General features: G+C 42.0%; 2 long non-coding RNA genes across 3 annotated transcripts in view; both read right to left on the bottom strand.

The window, feature by feature from the left end:
- LOC310706698 overlaps window positions 1–20,428 on the bottom strand; it is a 139,856-nt gene that overhangs the window by 15,178 nt on the left and 104,250 nt on the right. The gene's annotated exons all lie outside the window — the stretch shown is intronic.
- LOC310706761 overlaps window positions 13,567–20,428 on the bottom strand; it is a 45,888-nt gene continuing 39,026 nt past the window's right edge. Inside the window, exons 2-3 of the long non-coding RNA XR_014526155.1 lie at window positions 16,543–16,583; window positions 13,567–13,701 (exon numbers count right to left, since the gene is read on the bottom strand). This is a non-coding gene — a long non-coding RNA (uncharacterized lncRNA). The remainder of the gene's footprint in view (window positions 13,702–16,542; window positions 16,584–20,428) is intronic.

Genomic DNA, 20,428 nt, shown 5'->3' with positions numbered 1-20,428 from the left:
CCAGCAGTCTAGATAACACTCTTCCCAAGCACACTTCTTTGGTCTCCCTCTGGCTATGAGCCTGGATCACAGTTCCTCACTATATTCTGGTGGACATAATAACCTTGGCACATAGGAGGGAGCAGTTCCCAGCTCAAAGCCAGGTTAGAAATATGCGTTTTGAAAGAAATACATCAGAGAAAATACATTTTGAAATGCAGGTTTAAATACTTATTTAAATGTGGTTTTTCATGCAGTTGTTAATTTTTGCATCAGACACAACAGCTTTAAGGGCAAACACATTCAAAAATGGCACAGACCACCAATAAACTGATACACTCATCTCTAGTAATGGCTGTGCGGAGGAAGGAAATGCCTCATTTTTTAGTCCTTTCCTATCATGAACAGGAACAACGCTGTATTTTCAGTGAAACAATAAAATATTTGTATATTTGATTTTTTATAAACAATTTCTCTAGAGATGTAGTTGCACACTGAAGAGGGGGGGGTCATTTTTCTGCCTCCAGTGGCATTCTAGTCATTATGCCTTTCAAAAATATTGCTGTTAATTGGATAAAAATTGTAATGACTCAAGAAATGCCATATGAGACAGCTGACTGACAAAACTAATTAAACACTGGAAAGAAATCTCTGAGAACAAAGTAACACCTGCCAGACGGAGAGACAAAGGCAAGCCGAGTATGTATTTATACCTTCCAGGCAACTTACTACCAAAAACAATAACATGCCAATACCCTATGTAAATCAGAGAAAGTTGTCCCTAGTGTTCTTATAAGGCAGCAGTGAAGATTAAATACAGGAGTAGCCAATGTGGTACCCTCCAGACGTTGCAGGACTAAAGTTCCCATCATCCCAACTGTTGGCTAGGACTGATGGGAATTGGAGGCCAGCAGCATCTGGAATTCACTATTTTGGCTATTCCTGATTTAATACAAAGTTCATCCTTCATAGTTTACAGATACTGAAGCCTTTAGTGCTTGCATTGCCGGCTACAGAATGTAAGATTAGACCAACCAGTGGACATTGTCTACCTGGTGCAACATTGTATGGAATCACAGGCCACCATAACAGGGTTGCCTCCAATATTTTCTGGGCCCAGAATACTATATGCAGATTTGGGTCTCTGTTGCGCTCATTCAATAAGGCACAAATTTGCACAATTTTTGCATATGCTTCATCTTGTGCAAAGTTGTTCTCTTTTGCCGGTGGGGGTGAAGGATAGCCACACATAAGTAAATAGATATGATACAAAATGTCAACAGGTGAAGCTTTCCCCGTAATTGCATTTCCATGCTAGAAAAGGTTTAGTCTGTTTAATCTCTGTCTGCCACACAACTCTTACAGGCCAATTTGATAATATTTGATAAAAAGCTGCATCTATTTAAAATGAACATCTAGAACTGTATATAAATATAACATCTGCAGGCAAAAATGTTGAGATAGAAGATATAAAAACCAAAAAAGATGTGGAAATAGAATGGAATGGACATGTGCATAACATATGAAAAATGGCATGAACCGGAAATAGAATGGTCTACCCTTAGATAGTAGAGCTGAAACTGTAATTTCTATCCAAACATTGGTATGCTGGTGTTTAATATTTTTTATGTTGGACATACATCTCTTTGCAGCATGGTCCATGAGGCAGTGTAAAGCCTTGGGTGGCACAACCCCAAGAGCCAGTGACCTCAAAGGCACCCCAACTGTCTCCACTGCTGGTGGAGAAGCAGCAATGGCTTCCAGCAAGAGCTCCACAAAATCTCATGAGAGTTCTGTGAGATCTTGTGAAAGCTCGCTGAAACCCACTGCTGTTGTTGCCATTTCACAGGTGATGCCAGGTAAGAGAGGTAAGAGAGACTTCAGCAGCAGAGCAACACTGTCGTGTTTTGCCTGTGGTGGCAAAACAGGACAGGCTGCCCCTTCTTTGGAGCAACTTACAATCAGATGCAGAAATCTGCTTTCCATTTGGGGCAACAGTTCATTTGCCAGGTTCAAGGGAAGAGGGGAGTTGAAACTCCTGTGAATCGCAGCTATCATTTTATTTATCTGGAAACCCAAAAAGGAACTGTCCATACTTCTGACAGACTCAGATATACTTCTCTACATTGCTCTCCTTCTTAATTAACTGTCAGTGTGATTATCACTGTATTTTATAGGCTTGGATTTTGTAGGTTAGGAATCCAGTTTAATTTATTTTCTCCAGATAACATACGTTGCCTTTAAATTACATTGTTTTGTATTACCTTCCTATTGGACTTTTGGTCAGGTTAAATGAATCACTTACGTGATACTTTCCCCTGGCCTTTTTCATTTCCTATTGTTGCTTAGTATGCTTTGATTCTTGCCCCCTTTTTTGTATAAATGTGAAATTGTTTCTTTTTCTTATTGAGAAGACAAGCCCTAGAGAGAACCCAGAATACACCAAGTATCCTAGGGGATCTGGTCTAAAAGCAGCACAGGCTTTCACAGATGTCAAAGCAAATTTACCTGAAAGGGGAAAAAACTTTCCACATTCCCCCTTTTTTCAGTGCCTAATGACTTTCATTGCCAATTTAAAGAAGCCCTTGATTTCTTTGTGATGACACAGAGAACACAGCATCTTAGCTTAAGTTCTGCCATGCAGATCTGATGAGCATTTTTGTCCAGAATTTTTAAGTGTTACTATCATTTTCTTCATGGGTAATGAATACTTTATTTCCACAAAATGGAAGAAAAGCAGTGACTATATATCTCATGAGAAGTGGAACTGAAGTAAAACATGGTTTTAATTCACAACAGCATAGTCTGGTAGCAGATTCTGAAAGGACAACATCAGTTGCATGCCCAGCCGCAAAATCTGAGTGGTAAAATGAACGGACACAACAACTGTCTGGGATTTAAATGGCCACAACTTAATTGATTTCAGATGTAGGAAGCTTTGGCAAAGAAAGGCGTTGGGCATTTATCCCTCTCAGCCTGCCCCCCACTGGAGAACTGGGGCATGACAGGGTCTATTCGGGGATGGATCCATCGCAAAACGCACATTTACACAGATGGCCCCCAAATCCTGAGGGAAACTCTATGGTCCGCTAGGCCTACGCACTTGGCTCTTTGGACAGAGACTTCCTTCCAGAGCCCTCTAACGAGGTACCCTGTTAACGCCGCTGCAGGGAAAATGGGGTGGGTGAGTCACCACTTCACCACACCTCAGCTGGATGAAAGACTATAGGATTCCGCCTAAGGCCTAAACCGCCACAGTTGTGTCCATGGGGAAGGTGAAACCTGCAGAGCAGGGAAAATTGCTTCCCGGCTCCAAATACGGCAGCCGCCAAAAGACCACAGTAAAGTCCGGCTAGCTGAAAAGAAACAGAGTGGTAATCAACTATTAATGAAGGGAGGGGAAGGGATGGGCGATGCTCCTGGCCGACTGGATGCTGTGCTGAGTGGTCAGTCAGTCTAAGTAGCTGGCCATGCCCTCCCCCAACCGCTGCGGATTGGCTCCTTTGAAGGATGGGTTAGGCAGGAACCTGTGAGCCTCCATGGTGGCTGGAGGAGATAGGGGAACAATCTAAAATGGTGCTGTGTGTCCAGAGGAGAGAGGACGTGTCGCATTGGGCTGCAACTGCCACTCACCGGCAAGTTGGGAAGCAGCTGTTGCCAAGCAACTTGTCATTGTGACATCAGCAATCAGTAGACCAATCCCCTCCATCTGCACACTCCCCCCCTTTTAACTGTTCATTTTTAAATTTAACTGTATAGTTAAAGTATAAAGTATAGAGAGAAGGCACAGAACAAGATGTGACTGGATGAAGTTACCACTCCCCTTTTTGTTCAGAGCCATGTTGCAGATTTCAAACTTTTCAAACGTCTGATGGACATTTTAATAATCTCTTGGATTCAATCTGCCATTCCAACCATGTCTACCCACTCACGTACAGCATACACTCAGTGCTATATAGAGCATAAAATGGGGGCACAACATCATTAGATTATTCCAGGATACCACAATCACTACAAGAACTTGCTCCTGCTTTGTAGATTTGACAGGAGAAATAAATTGGACATTTTTAATATCCCATTGAATGATGCTAACGTGCAGGAAATTAAACCAAAAAACCCGAGAGGTTGTGAATATGTAAAATACACCAGATAGAACCTGTCAGACATCTATTAATTAAGGATGCATTTTACAGCATAATATCTAACAGCTCAACAAAATGTTTGATTGCCCTATAAAAGTTTGCATTATAAGGGAATGTTCAGATTATAGCACTGGTAATGCTGTGGCTGTAATGGGAAGAATATTGCTCATGAAATGGCCACAAGGAATTTGAGAGACCAAGGAACATCAAATTGTTCCCAGACTTGAGAGGGAAATGCTGAAAACATATCGGCCCCACTATCATACAATGGGGTTGTAGACAGAATTTGAAGCAGTTAGGGCAGTGCAATTTTTCTGGAAAAGGAGGTGCCAGAACTCACCATGAACACCTCCCTTGTTCTCTTACAGTGGCAATGGCGCTCAGCTGAGAGGTGCCAGAACTGTGTTCTGGTGAGTTCTAGCTAAAAAAGAGCCCTGGGTTAAGGTGCTGTGCATTCAACTCCAACCTCAATCATAAAGCCCACTGGGTGACTTAGACCATGCGGTTTGCCAGGCTCCAACCACGAAATGCATAAAGGTACCTTCAAATCCACACATAGGTGTAGAAAGTGGGGATTAGGTCAGTATCAGAACCTGCAAAGGACAGATTCCTCTAGCAGTTCTAATGTAGGATCAACCAGTAGTTGAAGAAGAAGAAGAAGAAGAAGAAGAGTTTTGGATTTGATATCCCGCTTTATCACTACCCGAAGGAGTCTCAAAGCGGCTAACATTCTCCTTTCCCTTCCTTCCCCACAACAAACACTCTGTGAGGTGAGTGGGGCTGAGAGACTTCAGAAAAGTGTGACTAGCCCAAGGTCACCCAGCAGCTGCATGTGGAGGAGCGGAGACACGAACCCGGTTCACCAGATTACGAGTCTACTTCTCTTAACCACTACACCACACTGGCAAAACTAAAGTATAAATGCTAAAATGCATGTAAAAATCATTATCATTTTTAGGATAAAAAAATTCTGTTTAACAATTCAGAATGGCCAGTGACTGTGGATAGGTAAACCCATCCCTCATTGTATCACAGGGCACTGTGATCAATTTGTATCTTCCCATGGCAAATATATTTCTTCTCACATTGTTAAAAAATGCAGCTACTTATTATCTTATTTGCTATTTCAAAATAATCAGAAAACAGTGAAGGATTTGCGTTTCTCTTTTGATTTTACTCTCTGGTTTTGGAGAGATATGGTATCTGTGTTGATTACCTAGCCTTCATAATAATTAAGCTCAGAAGTATTTTCTATGTGTTTGGAGTATTTTTTCTAGCGTCTGTTTCTTCTAGCATCTATTAATAGCAGGTTGCTTCAGAGATTAAAGCTGATATTTCACAAACTGCCAAAAACCTAGCTATTGTGATCTCTCCTCACAGCTTTGCGGGAACCTTATCAATTAAAAAATAGTAGATAGGTAGCCGTGTTGGTCTGCCATAGTCAAAATAAAAAATTCCTTCCAGTAGCACCTTAAAGACCAACTAAGTTAGTTCTTGGTATGAGCTTTCGTGTGCATGCACACTTCTTCAGATACCTTCTTCAGGTATCTGAAGAAGTGTGCATGCACACGAAAGCTCATACCAAGAACTAACTTAGTTGGTCTTTAAGGTGCTACTGGAAGGAATTTTTTATTTTAATTAAAAAATAGTTTATTCTTTATCCTCTCTCTTGTTCTGCATCTAATTAGTTGATATTGCTAACTACCTCCAGCTTTAGCATGTGCTGTTTTTAACAGAGCTGAGGGCATTCTGTGTTGCTTCTTAATGCATATCCATTGCTGTTTAATGACCTAATTACTGTATTGCCAGCAGTTATTTCACTTAGGTTGGGCATATTGATTTCCTTCACAGGAGTGAGTATCTGCTGAAAAGTGTGATTTTCTCAATTCACAGCGAGTGTACAATAGTGTTGTTTGCACCATCAGGACTGCAGCAGTAGAACAGGAAAGAGGACAATCTCTTATATCACCAGCAAAGAGAATGATTGAAAGTGTGAATGCATATGAAATGATCATATAAACCAATCATAATAAGATGTATTTAATGTGGGACCAAATACACTGGCCCAGATTTTCACTTGTTTGAGGAGTGGGGGAAGAATGGGTGAAAAAACAGTTTGTTTTCATGCAGCGAGTGAAAACAATTGGTGATGACTGGATTTGCCATTACACAAGGCAACAGAGGGTTCCCTTCTCCCCTGCAGTATCTTCCTTTTATTTTTTTAAAAAACAAGATTTGCCAATACTTCAAAGTGCTCACTGCAGTGAGCAGCCTAGCAACTTCCTCATTTACCACAGAATGTCCCAATGTGAATGTTGGCAAAGCCTTTTGTTATAAAAGAAAGACAGAAAGTGCCTTGCTGGCTTTTTTCCCCACCTGGCATGGGTGGGTGGGACCCTGACTGACTCCAGCTACAAAACTTGAGGCTGCTGAGGAGGCCAGAGACCAGCTTGGCTTTGAGTCCTGGAAGACCTGCCCCCTGAGGCTGCTGAAGAGGTCACTTACAACACTTAAGAATTCATTCACATGTGCATGTTCATCACCTGATAACTGTAGGATCAAGTGATGAGTTCCACTTGTGAAGGGGCTATCAGATATCAACCACAGAAATTTGACATGTCAGTGGAGAACATTCTCACATTTAATGTGAGTTATCAAGTTAGGCTTTCCCAGCCAACAACTGCATTCCTGTGGTGAAGTGGGCAGGCATTCCTTCTGCCACACACGCAATGTAACATTTGATGTGGCCACTCAAATGTGAAGGCCTAAACACATAGAGTCCCAGTTTACATGTTTATTCCTCATATCCACCCACCCCCTCACTTCTACCAGAAGTAGGCATGGGGGAGAAATTCAGTTCAGTTTATATTTAAAGGTGAATCTACCCAGTTTGCACTTCCCAAAACATAATGTGAACTGTAATGCAGCCGTCCTTCAAAATTCACACTTCCCCAAATTTTGCAATGCAATTCTCTAGCCAAGCACACAAAAGCATACACTAAGTGTGCAGAAAAATCTATATACAGTGAAAATAATATCTAAATTGTATTATATTACGGGAAATTATTTGTAAAAACATGTACATCGGGTAAAATTACATACAAAACTGTGTATATCAGGAGAAATTTTCATTACCTGTTTTGGGAAGTTTTTAATGTTTGATGTTTTATCGCATTTTTTAATATTCTGTTGGGAGCCACCCAGAGTGGCTGGGGAAACCCAGCCAGATGGGCATGGTATAAATAATGTTGTTGTTGTTTTAAAAAGTTGCAAGCGAATGTGGAAATGTGGATAATTGAACTTGAGATTGGAGAAAAAGAGAAACAAAAGCTGACAGAATTGCCCATTCTTATCAGGAATGCACAGATCTTCCCCAGTTTTCCCTTCTGATGAAAGCCCCAAATGCTCCCTTAGCTGACAACTGCAATCGCGCTTTGGGGTGGTGATCATCTCTTGGTCTTCCTCTGTGGAAACGGAAGCACTGCAACTGTTTCACCATCTGTGAGTCGGATTGGAGTTTAGCAAGCAATTCTATGCTGATGGTTGCTCACAGGCAAGTTTTGCAGGGATGAAAGGGAGGCTGGCAACTGAGCTCTATTGACCGTTCAATACTGCTTTAATTCCACATTTCAATTTCTCAATAAACTGACAGGTCTAGTGCAGAGTGTGCATGCTGGGGCAATGACAGAATTGACATGAATTCAACTTATTTGTATTCTGCTGGCTGTTAGCTAGCTCTAGCAAAAAGATGTAGAAAATCAAATGTTTATTGTAGAAAACATCCTCAGACAGAGCAGAGGCCTTACCCACCAATTTCTCCAACGTTCCACTTGGTTTCTCATAAAGGGGCAGCAAAGTATGATCAATCAATAAAGGTGAGGGTTCAGACTCCACAAAAGCTCAAACCCTTGGCAATAGGTAAAAGAAAATTCCACTGCTCTTGGTCCTGTTAACAATTTGGTATGCCATTCCATAGATACCTTTGGCATCAGTCTTGCATTCTTATCCCAGAATATACATTGACTAACCACTATACAAATCTATAGCCATATGGGCCAAAATAGGGCCATAGAGTGGGTGAAATCAAGCACAGGCATATCAAACATTTCTAGAAGGCCTTACAAAGAGGTTAGCAACTATTAAGTGTGTCTATGGGGGGAAATACAACCCCAGCATTTGAAGGATAACTGTTCTAGTTTTGCTTACACAAAAGTAGCAAACAAAAAGGAGTGCAAAACTATTTAAGGTGAATTCTTTTTCTATAATGAATCTTGATCTCTGTTGCTGCATGAGATATTAAATAGAAGGTTATGGCATTTTTGTGAGCGGACTAAATCAATAAGGTTTTCAAAAGCATGAGAGGGGAAATATACCGTATTTGGTGCACATAAAGAGCTGTGAGCAGCCAAACTACAATAAAGGCCACATTTTCTATCTGCCTTAATTGAGGGTGGGGGGGGGGGAATTGAAAGAGAATGTTGTGTCTTGCCAGGGAAGTTCAGAATTTTGCTACATTATTATTTCTATATACTTTTGTTCCCGTTTGTGTGAATTTATTTAAGCTGTGTTGAAATAATTTTAAGAGCAAGTTTTACAGGGTCATGCTGTTTCAGACCAGGGAGACTCAGAGTTATTTTTTTACAGGTGTGTTAGAAATACAGAAGATTTTCATAATAACAATAAAATAAAATGCTCATTTCCGTGTACCATACACACTAAACATACTTCATTTTTCTACAAAGCAGTTGTAAGAGTTGTCTTCCCTCTCTTGCCCTAACCAAACTTGATAGTTTTATCATATTCGATATAATTTTAAGTTGGATTATGCTTTTATATTATTTTATTCAGGTCTATGCAAATTGTATTTATTTTACTTATTTTACCATTTCTAAATTTTATTTAGCTATGTAGTTCCCTTTTGTTTGTTATTCTTGCTTATAATAGATGGTAGTCTGATGACTAGATACAAATAAACCAAACTTATCTGAGGTAATGATTATTAGACTGCTAAATTACACATTTTGCATGTGTATAAAAACACTGTGCAATGAATTTTGGCATTATTCACAAATGTGTGTTTGGAATCCCATTCAGAAAGGAGCACTGTGGGAGTGTTTGAAACAGAGATTCTGCTGATACGGAGAGCCACCTTGGGAAGCACAAAACACAGGCCTGACCAGGAAATATCTATATCCAGGACAAGAAAGGAGGAATTAAGCAGCACGAGAGCATGGGATGGTTGAAGAACCTTGGAGAGCAAAGCTGCTTCATTCTTCTTGCTCACCATGATGGCTATTTGCACATGTACCCAGACGCTCACAGTTCAAATCCCGTATACTCTGGCAGATGCTTTTGTACAGCTCCTGTATGTCCCAGCAAACTGTGACTTATGGCACCAGGAAACTGGAAGCTGCTTTAGACTGAATGAAGACATTAGCCCACCTGGCTCAATATGTTTACAGTGACTGGCAGCCGCTTTCCAGGATTTCAGAGAGAAATATTTCCCAACCCTATCTGAAGATGCCTTGGATTCAACCTGGGATATTTTCCATGCAAAGCATATTCACTGAGATACGACCCTTCCAATACAATGCTCTCCCAATACAATATTCTTCCTGTTTTGATTGGTTGGTGGCTGACACAGGAAATTTCCCAGTTCAACCAGATTCTCAGCATGTAATAAATTTTGTATCATCCAGAGCAAGATACTGCAAATGGTCCATATTTTGGTTCTCTTTCCCAAACTACTGCTACTTGTGGAGAGTGCTGGATCCGGCATCCCGTTTGCTGGTTTTCTTAATATTCTGTCTGATGATTCAGACAGTGAATATAGATTTTTCTTCCCCCATGGAGAATGTTGCTGGCTGGTAGATAATAAATGGAGAAGATAGTTCACTGGATTTCTCCCTAATGGCTTCCACTGAGCCAATATGTATCATCTGTTATAATGAGTCCCCGTCACAAGAACAGTGACTAAAGTTTAAAATAACAACATAAAAGATTTCTTCCCACATCATGTTTTGTTTGGTCTTCTTGTTACTTTTTCCAAGTGTAGCATTTGCATAGCAAGCAACCGCACGGCTGTTTTTTACAAGATGGTAATTAATTTCAAATTATCTTGTTCCACTCAGAAGTGAATTCCTTTTAATAAAATAATGATTTCAAAGTAGCTCTTTTTAAGTTTCATTTTTCTAAGGAGATGCAAAGACAGGCTGACTTGGGGCCAAATCATTTTGAACCTATTAAATAGAGCCCTTATCAGAAGTGATTGTAGAGGAAGACATTTTAGTGGTGGCAGCGGCCGGGGGGGGGGGAATAGGGCATACGTATACCCAGGGTTCAATGTTTTATGGGCAATACTAAAAATACTAATCTGTACAAGATGAACAGTAGCATCAACTGACATTTAGTTAGACAACATATGAGCCAGTTTTTGGGGTATAAGCATACAACTCTTTCCCCATATAACCTTGGGCAACTCACCATTTGTTTGACTAACAAACCACAACACTTTGTTTAAAGTAAAATGGGAGAAAATGGTCCTGGGCTAATCTATCCTGGATGTTAGGTCTGAAAAGAAATCTAAGACATTGTTTAGTTTATATGTCAATCTACACAGCTGGGCATTATTATAGAAGTTTTATTATAGAAAGAGAAGTTGTAAGGTGGCTATTTCTTACATATACATTTTGATCATACTTTCAAGTGCTGGAGGCTCAAAAAATCCCTATTATGGGTAAGTTTCCTCTTTTGAAATCAAATGTGGCTGTGTTCAATTTCCTTGCCAATTCACTTGTGTATATGTTGTGTATGAATTGAATTTGACAACTTTGTGGTCAGTTCAACCACACTTGCCTCCTATCAGGTCCTGGGTTTGACACTACTTACAATTAAGGCCAGGGTTGCCACCACTTTGGTCGACTCCATTGTCAACTGTTCTGAATAGGGCTAATGCTGCAATGTGGGATTTATGTCAAGAAAGAACTGGCAATGGCTTCAAACCTGAAAGGTCCCTGTGGGAAAGGGAGGTGACAGAAAGAAGCCTCTCATGCTTCCCTTCCCCTTTTATTGTTTATTAGGTTTAAACTTATGGTCATAAGAAACTGCTTTATGTTGGGTCAGACCACTGCTGGCTGGCACTCCAGCAATGGCTCTCTAAGGCAGTGTTTCCCAACCACTGTTCCGTGGCACACTAGTGTGCCGCGAGATGTTGCCTGGTGTGCCGCGGGAAAAATTAGAAAAATTCGAAAGATTTTTTTTTTAAAAAAAGTCAAATTTTCGATTGGGGCGCCGTCAATAGATGACCCCTGGGGTTCCCTCCCTCCCTCCCGCTCTGCGCCTCCCTCCTCCTCCTCCTCCTCCGGGGAGGCCCTTCCTGGCTCTCGGCCAAGGCTTGGCGGCTGCCACTCACTCACTCGCTCGCCCACCCGTCCCTCCATCCCTGCACCCGGCCTCTCCCCCTCCGTCCCCGGCGCGGGGGCTGCCGGGATCCGTAGTCCCCTCGCCCTTGGGCTCCGCGCCCGCGCGGGGTGCGCGAACTACGTTTCCCAGCGTGGCCTGGCGGGCCGGGCGTTTTCTTTGAAGCGCTCTTCTCCCGGCCATGGAATGAGCGCAGCGGCGGCGGCCGGGCGGGCAGGGGCTCTTCCGCGCAGACCCCGCGCAGCCTGCCTGCGCCCCCGCGGAGATCGGGCGGCAGGATGGAGCCCGGGGATCCCCGCAGAGGCGGAGCGGCGGAGGCTGCCCCCCAGGTAGGGCTGCGTCGGGGTGTGTGTGTTATTTTTGCAATGCTGCATCCGCGCCGGAGGGGACGCATCGGACCGCGGGGAGACCCCTTGGCGGGCGTGCAAGGCAATGCATGCGTGCAGGCGTTGCATGGAATGCAGTGCAATGCAATGGCAACGTGGCGCCCTGCATGCATGCATGCATGCAACTTCCACCGGCGCTCCGGACTTGGCAGGTGAGGGGGGTCCCCAGTGGGCGGCAGAGAGAGCCGGGAGGGCGAAGGGGAGCCGGGGGGGAGCAGCGCTGCTCCCCGAGCCGAGCCCGGGGGGAAACTTCGGCGTCGTTGCGCCGGGTGTTGGAAGCGGAGGCTGGCGGGGGCCCCTCACCTGCAAAACCTGGTCGCCTCTCATATATTTCGTGCATTGCATTCATCGCCCGCTTTCTCCTCCAAGGAGCTCCCGGGGGCGCGCGTGGTTCTCCCCGTGTTATCCTCGCAACAACAGCCCTGCGAGGTGGGTCAGGCGAGTGGCCCAAGGGAGCACCCAGGGATTGTCCTGGCCAGGTGGGGTGATTTGAACCCTGCTCTCTGCCCGGTCTTCGTCCTCATTTAGCCCCCACATGTGCATGACTGTGCATGACTGAGGTTTTCCCCCCTCGTCTTGGCTATGGTGTGAGTCTGTGCTGTTAATTAATGGGGTTCTGCCTTCGGAGAAGATGAGCCAGCCCTCAAGGAGGTGATTATGTAATTTGCTAGCAATTTATGTCCCTCCCGGCGTGACGCTGCGCGCTGACGTCACGGGGCTGTAATGGTGGTGTGCCTCGAGATTTTTTTCATGAAACAAGTGTGCCTTTGCCCAAAAAAGGTTGGGAAACACTGCTCTAAGGTATCAGCCTGAAGTCCCTGGTTAGCACTGGTAGCTTATATCCCTTTACCTGGACATTCCAATGAGCACACACAAAGAAGCACACACAAAAATACAGGAAATATGAAGCACTCAGGTTGGAAGTATGACAAACAAGACCAGCGAAGCTCTCATTTCCATAGCTCCTAAAATATTTAGCTTTTATGCTGGGACAAGATGAAAGCAGGAAAGGGATTCAAAAAACAAAACAGTACATCGAAAGGGAAAAACTGGTTAGAAAACAACAAAGAAAACAAGGCAAGCTCCCTCGGTGAATTTTGCCTGCGATTCATCAGTATTCTATGGCTTCAGTGGAGGAAAACAGGAAGAAATGTAGCTCTGAATCCAAATTACACTGAATAGAATACCACTCAATCCAATTGTAGGGAAACAAAACTGAAGAACATTTTCATCTCTACTAGCCTGATAAAAGCACCGATTCAAAGTAAGGATTCAAATGGAAGGTTATGAATAAAGTAATGCACAAGGACAGTGTTTCCTATATTTTGGGTTCCTGAGTCAAAACTGATAGTAGGGGTCTCAAAGTGCAGTGTCCACCTTTTGCCTTATTTCCAGGGCCATCAGCACTATTCCTGCTCTGCTGGAAGGATGCAATTGTAGACAGTACAAACCTACCCACAGAATTGCCAGCTGAGTCCGCAGGACAATCCTCACTTACCCAGACTTACAGAGCTCTGGCCTCAGAGCTTGCTCCTCAATCTGAACAACCCATCACTAGCAATGGAAGAATATCTCAATTTCATTTTCTTCCCATTTATTTATTTGTTTAAATGTATATATCCCTCCCCTCACCTGAAGATCACAAGGCAGTTTACAGAATTTCTCATTTTTCCACTCTGGGGTTCAGTTATCCACATTTCCACATCAGTCTGCAGTTTGAAAGCAGGGAAGGGAGTCCTTAAGAGAGCTTGTCAGCATGTTTCTGCTAATTTCTCCTATTAAACAAATTTGTGTGCAAACATTTTTGCAAAGCAATTTCCGCTGATGCATTTTTATATCTTATTTTCACTAATATATGCATTTATATGCACAGTTTACTATAGTATATGCATTTTTGTATGCAATACTTGGCGTGACAAAATGCAGCAAAGGGCCAATTTTGAAGAACAGCTGGGCTTCAGTTTGCATATTGTTTTGAAAAGTGAATTGAAATGAATGTGATGTGAAATGAATTGAAAGTGAGCTGACTGGAATGCCTCCTCCATCCCTCAGAGTAGCAATACAAAGCCATCTTGCCTTGCTTTGCCTGCACTTCACTAGACTGCAAAACTTGTGCATTGGCCATGACTATGCTTCTGTTTTTGTCATCTGGCTAACAGCTCAAGCATCCCTGAGTGCAATTACTACTATACCCTCCCCTTGGTCCACGTAGGGATGGGGCCATACTGTCTGGCAATGAAAGTGCTTCTGGCATTCCTTTATGCCTTTCACTCTGCTATGCAGGCTGCATCAAAGATTCTTAGTGCATCCTGATTCCTTTCTTCCTACTTTGGGCTGATGTCACCAATCATATGGTGTCAGAGAGAGACCTATGTTGCACAGTGCCTACCCACTCCAAGTGAATAGAGTGGTAGAGTCATTCATCTTCTCTGCTTTGTTTTCCAAGGCATTCTTCAAAACCTCTTGAAGCACAGAGTTTGGGAATCATTGCACTGGGCCTAGAACCAAGGCACTAATGTTAAGCAATTTATTTTGAAGTGGATCCCACTTGTGAAAAAATGGTTTAAAATAAGAGCCACCAACCCATTTTGGACAGGGGACATTTTTGCAATTTTGAGGAAGTGCGATGAGCACCAGTCACAAAACCGCTGCCAGTGCAAACAGGAACTGAATAGTAGATAGGTAGCCGTGTTGGTCTGCCATAGTCAAAATAAAAAAAATTCCTTCCAGTAGCACCTTAAAGACCAACTAAGTTAGTTCTTGGTATGAGCTTTCGTGTGCATGCACACTTCTTCAGATACATACCAAGAACTAACTTAGTTGGTCTTTAAGGTGCTACTGGAAGGAACTGAATAGGAAGAGCAAAAGACTCTCATGTATTGTGGATACTTGAGGAAATATTTTCTGAGACCTTTTGTGGGCACCTTAAGAGGTACTCGTGTGGCAACTGCCATCTGCAGGTGCAGCACTGGCAACCCTGATTTAGGGATTACAAAACTGTAACATCATTTTAATTTTAAGTGTTATGTTTATTATTTGTCTGCACACTATTAATTTGAGATGATGATGATGATAATGGATGACAAAAATATCCAGTGCTGAACAGGTTAAAAATAAAGAGTGGCATTAGGAAAGTTGCTTAGGAACACACATTCTCAAGCTACAACCCTGTACAAACTTACTTTGGAGTAAGCACCATTAAAATCAGTGGGGCTTATTTCTGAGTTAACATGCACAAGATTGCACTATGTCATGGATACAACACCCATCAGCTCCAGGTACCTGACCAATGATCAAAGATGATGGGAGTGTTTTTAAACAACCTCTGGAGGGCATCAAGTTGGCTAGCTCTACACTACATGATCTGGTGGTAATTCCCCATTATTTTTGTTTGTGAAGGCCTTCCAGTTTTCTGTTGAAGCCTTTGCAACAAATGGTACTTAAAATGGAGGGGTAGGGGGAATGATGCAGAAAGCAACATTATTATATTGGATCTTTTCTTCCATATAGCAATATAAATAAATGGAATCTTATTTGTCAAGGGACTTATGGAGTTACAGGAGTCATTGCTACTACTATCTTCTAAAAATGCAAATATCGCCCTTTTTACAAATACAAGATTCTTTGCCCCAGACTCCTTGTAGTTTAAGTATTCAGTTGTTTAGACTATTTCAAATCTCAACTGGCATTAGCGACATGCTGGGGGGGAGGGGAGAGAAGGAGAGAGAGAAATGAGTGCCAAAGAATGTTTGATAACAGAGTCAGGAGACAAATGTTTTACGACGAATCATTGTTGAAAAGCACAAGTACTGCTAAATGCCATCAGCATCTACTGTCCACCAGAGGCTTGGTCTGAATACTAAATTATCAACTTCATTCTCTATTCCTTGCTGATGACAGGGTGGCTTTGCAAGATTAAAAAACAAAACCATTGCCACTTCATTAGTACCCCAGGAACTGTCCAGCGACTTAAATTATTAATCCTGTGTAAACACTGTAAAATCTATGCAGAGGCAGTAACTCTGATCTGCACATCTCATGTGATACCCGGTAAACCATGCTATTTGATAACTAATAATTGATATTTGGCTGTCTATGCCTTCCACAGTGCGATCCCCTCCAGATGTTGGTGGTCTTCAACTCCAGCCATTCCTGATCACTAGCCAAGCTGAAAGGTGCTGACGGGAGCTGGAATTCAAGAACGTGTAGAAGGCACTATGTTGGCTATTCCTGGCCCATGTTATTCATTCAAGCCCCTCTCCTCTTGGACTCTCTGAAAAGCCATCAGCTATGCATCTTATTAGAGGAGATGGAATGGGAGAGAGGCCCTTTTTGTTGGCCTAACCAACATTTTGACCTTCTCATCTTGGACTTCAGTAGTGTCCAGCCACTCTGTGGCAGATGGAGGACTATTTTTTGTATACTACATTTCTTTTGTTTATTTATTGGATTTATTTCTCAGGGAAAGGAGGCTATACATATTAGTAAAATGAACATTGATATATTATTTGATATCCAGTATTTGGTAGCCTAGGTTTCACTATCAGTAACATTTGACATTTTAGATGAGACATACAATATTTATCATTCTGTTTATATTTTTTATATTCATTTACCTGAGAAGAGGATTAGAAGTTGATATTAAAATGCATATTATCTGAAAAACAGGAAGAGAATGACAACTGCAGAATGTTTGTAGGCCCAGGAGAATGGTCTTTCAACTGCCACTCTCTTGGGCTCTGGATCAATATACCAAAGCTAGTTTTTTGTACTCCAAAATTATAGCTCACTAGGGAATACAACAAATTTAGATAACAAGAACTGGGTGGCAGAATTAATGCAGTATATGTGACAAAAATTTGTCAACATATAAATAAATACATAAAACTAGGACACAATATCCCAGCTGATATGTTTAAAAGCTCCTGGTGGTCACTTGTCAGAGCATGGATCACACAGACTGAAGGAGGCAATGGTATGACCTACCAACGCTGTTCTTTTGGACAATTGTGACTGCTCCCCCCCCCAAAAAAGCCAGTTGCAGTCATGCTAGATGCAAGTGCATAAGTACCAGTTCATATAATTGGCATCGCCACACAATTCCTATTGGACTTACCTCCACCTAGGCCAGTGTTTCTTAACCTTGGGTCCCCAGATGTTGTTGGACTACAACTCCCATCATCCCTGAGCTCTGGCCTTGCTAGCTAGGGATGATGGGAGTTGTAGTTCAACAACATCTGGGGACCCAAGCTTGAGAAAGGCTGACCTAAGCTCTCAAGTGCGTGACCATGTGGGCTTTTAACCATATGTCCTAAGGCACTCTCACTCAAAAAGCCTTCTTGAGGTGCTGAAGTAAACACATGGGCGGTGAGTGCCCCACTCCATCTCCATTTGTCACCTTGCAGCTTGTGGAAATTGAAGTTTTGAATTTAACCAAGAGTCTAAAAGGCACAGGGTGCCTGCACAACTACAGAATGCTTCTCATTTCAAACCTTTGCTTTCTGTGAGTTGGAAGGTGAAAGAAACGGTGATAGTGGAAGGTGGAGATGACACCAATGACAACAATTTTTATTGTTTGTACTCTGCCCATCTGACTGGGTTGCCTCAGCCACTCTGGGCGACTAGCGACCCATCCTTGCTGCTTCCTCTTATGTGTTTACATTACTCTAATTTTAACAAGTGAAGAGGGCTGAATTTAATGTTCAAACTGGAAATCACAGACCTCACTCCAAAAACTGGTGAGCAAATGTAAAGCCAGTATGACATGGAAGCATTTGAGACAAGATACTTTTCATTAAAGATGAGAAACTGCAGGAATCGTGTCTCCTGTATATAATAACTGTCAAGTCTGATGGTTATTGGAGCATAACGCCTCTCTTTATCCTCACCGTTATGAGGACCTGTATGTGGCCTCTGACAAGTGACAGAAGCCATATGAAACTTCCCATGACTGGGATGACAAAGATTAGAAAGAGCTTAATATCATGCTACATTGGCATCAGAATTGACAGCCATATACAAGAGGCACTGAGCATTGCATTTAGTGATCTGGAGCATTAGATATGCATTTATCTATATTCTCTTTAAGACAGACTAAACAAATGTGTGTGGTCAGAAACCAATTAGATAACATTTTCTTAAATTGCTGATAGTATCCATCTAAATAAGAGATCGCCCAACCTGAAGTGAAATAAAATTGCATTTTGACAGCCCCACACAGAGTAATTGAAGCTTGAGGCTATTCCTGTCCAAGAATGGCCATAGTTGGCATAATAGTCATGGCTAGTAAATAAAAAATGACAAACATTGGTATATGCAGGCATGTGCGCTAGTGTCCTTTGTGGATTTATTTGCAAGTCAGGTACAGATACACAGTAGGGCTGAAACAAATATTCACAAATATTTGAAATTTCCCCAGATTTCCTATTTTGCTACTCAAATTTGGAATTTGAAATCTGTGGCAGAACTTGGTGTCTCAAATATCTGTGGCACCCTGTGCAATGCCCAAATCTGCCCCCCACATGGCTCATGCATTACTTATTCCCATGGGCTATTGCAACCTCATCCAAGCTTGGATTTTTCTTTTCTATCTCTCTTGAAACCATTTCAAGGGAAGAAACAGCACACCTTTTCTCCAACACATATAATGCATAAGAGAGAATTTGCTATTTTTTTACTAATTGTTTGGATTAGTGTCAGGCTACAGAAGACCCATACGAACTTTCACAGCCAAAATGATACCAGCGCGAATGGTGTGAATCATCTGCTCCACTACACAGTGCCACATGTGTTTTGTTACCAACACTGTAACCCACAGATAAAACAATGCCTCTTTATGCGACTGTGACCTGGCTTTGCAGCCTTCATGAATGCACTGCCACATTGGCACTCTGGAGAAGTTGCAGTTGGATATAGTTGGATACAGTTGGCTCTGCTGTGCAAGGAAACGGGGAAGTATGGTGTGTACCAAGTAGAGTCACTAGCCATTATTTGTGACCTAGCCTACCACCCTCAACACAGCCTTGTACAAGCAAATTGATGTTGTAAGGCGCTATCATGGAATCATGGAATTGTGATCAATGGGTTTTAGAAGGTATCAGCTATCATGGTCCACACAAACAGCAAGAAACTGTTCCTTATGCTGCTCCCTAAAAAGAGTTTTCTCACTGTGGCATAGAGATATCCTTTTGCAAAACGAGGCTTCTGCATATCCAACCTTTGTGAACGAAGTTGGAAAAATGGATGTGTACCTACATGTGGTACTGTGGAGCTCACTCTGGTACTCTTGGCTTGCCTTGATACATCTTTGGTGAGGATAGTTTTCAGAGCCACTAGATGCCCTCATGTCTAAGTAAGCAAAGCTAGAGCTGGACTGGGGTCTTAGAGGTCAGCCCTTTCTGATTAATGTTGGTGTTCTTTTTTGACGTGCCTCTTAACTAGGGGTGTCCTCAAAATTCATGTGTTTCAAACTGTTTACAAAGGATCACATATTTTGTGCCCTCATGAAAGCAAGTGAGCACACACTGAAAAAGATTCTGTGGGCATTCATGGGATTACAATGACCTGGATGGTATTTGTTCAAATAAATGTTTGTTTGAACTTTTTTTTTAAAAAAATCCTGCTACGTTAGTTTCACTTTCCACAATTCCCTTTCTGCAGACACATGTCATAATAAAATTACGTCAAATTACATGCATAAAAATGGGATCAGTAAATGGCCCAAAGTTCATGTGACGAAACACACATCCAAGTTTTTCAAAAATGATTACAAACTCTTATGCAGGTGAAACACGTAGGGATGAAAGAGCATCAAAATTAGGAACAAGAAACAACTGTGAAGCAGGATAGGCTCAATGATTCACAAAAAAAAATGACGTGAGCCATTATCATAAATTGTATCACTACTTAATGCTCCTTTCCCCCCTAACATGTCAGCAGTTTTCTCTCTCTCAAAAAAAATCCAGGTATTCCAATTATGGTATATATCAGTCATATACATTAGGAGTAGGTCTTATCTTATTAAATTGTTATTTTGAGAAAACAGGGCTTGCTTATAACATGAAATTACTTTTAGTTTTTCACTGCCAGTGAAGGAGAGCCAGACTGTGAAAATGCCAATCAAATCACAGTGGGCTGAGTTGAACATATACTCAGTAATAGGTCTTAAATAGATATGAGCAAAGCTTGGAGATAGTAGCTTTCCTGAGTTTAATTTTGTTTGTTTGTTTCTGTTGCCTGGAGTTAGTACTGTACCACTGCCCTCCTCAGTATGAGTGATGTTAAGACTTCTGCAACTAACATGCACTAAGGAAAAGGCATTATCATGAGCACTAGCATAACCTTCTTTGGCTCATCTAGGATCCCGAGACACCCCCCACCAAGAAGCCACTACCATATTCTTCTGTGAATGAACTATGGTTAAATCTTGAGTTGTCATGTTTCTTTAAAAAAAAAAAAAAAGCCCAAACTGAGCAAAACTGAGGTTGGAATACTTCAAATGCC

Source organism: Podarcis liolepis (genome assembly GCF_965112155.1).
Source record: "Podarcis liolepis genome assembly, chromosome: 5".
NCBI classification, from domain to species: Eukaryota; Metazoa; Chordata; class Lepidosauria; order Squamata; family Lacertidae; genus Podarcis; species Podarcis liolepis.
Note: the sequence above shows the minus strand (reverse complement) of the source record. Positions and strands in the feature narration are given on the sequence as shown.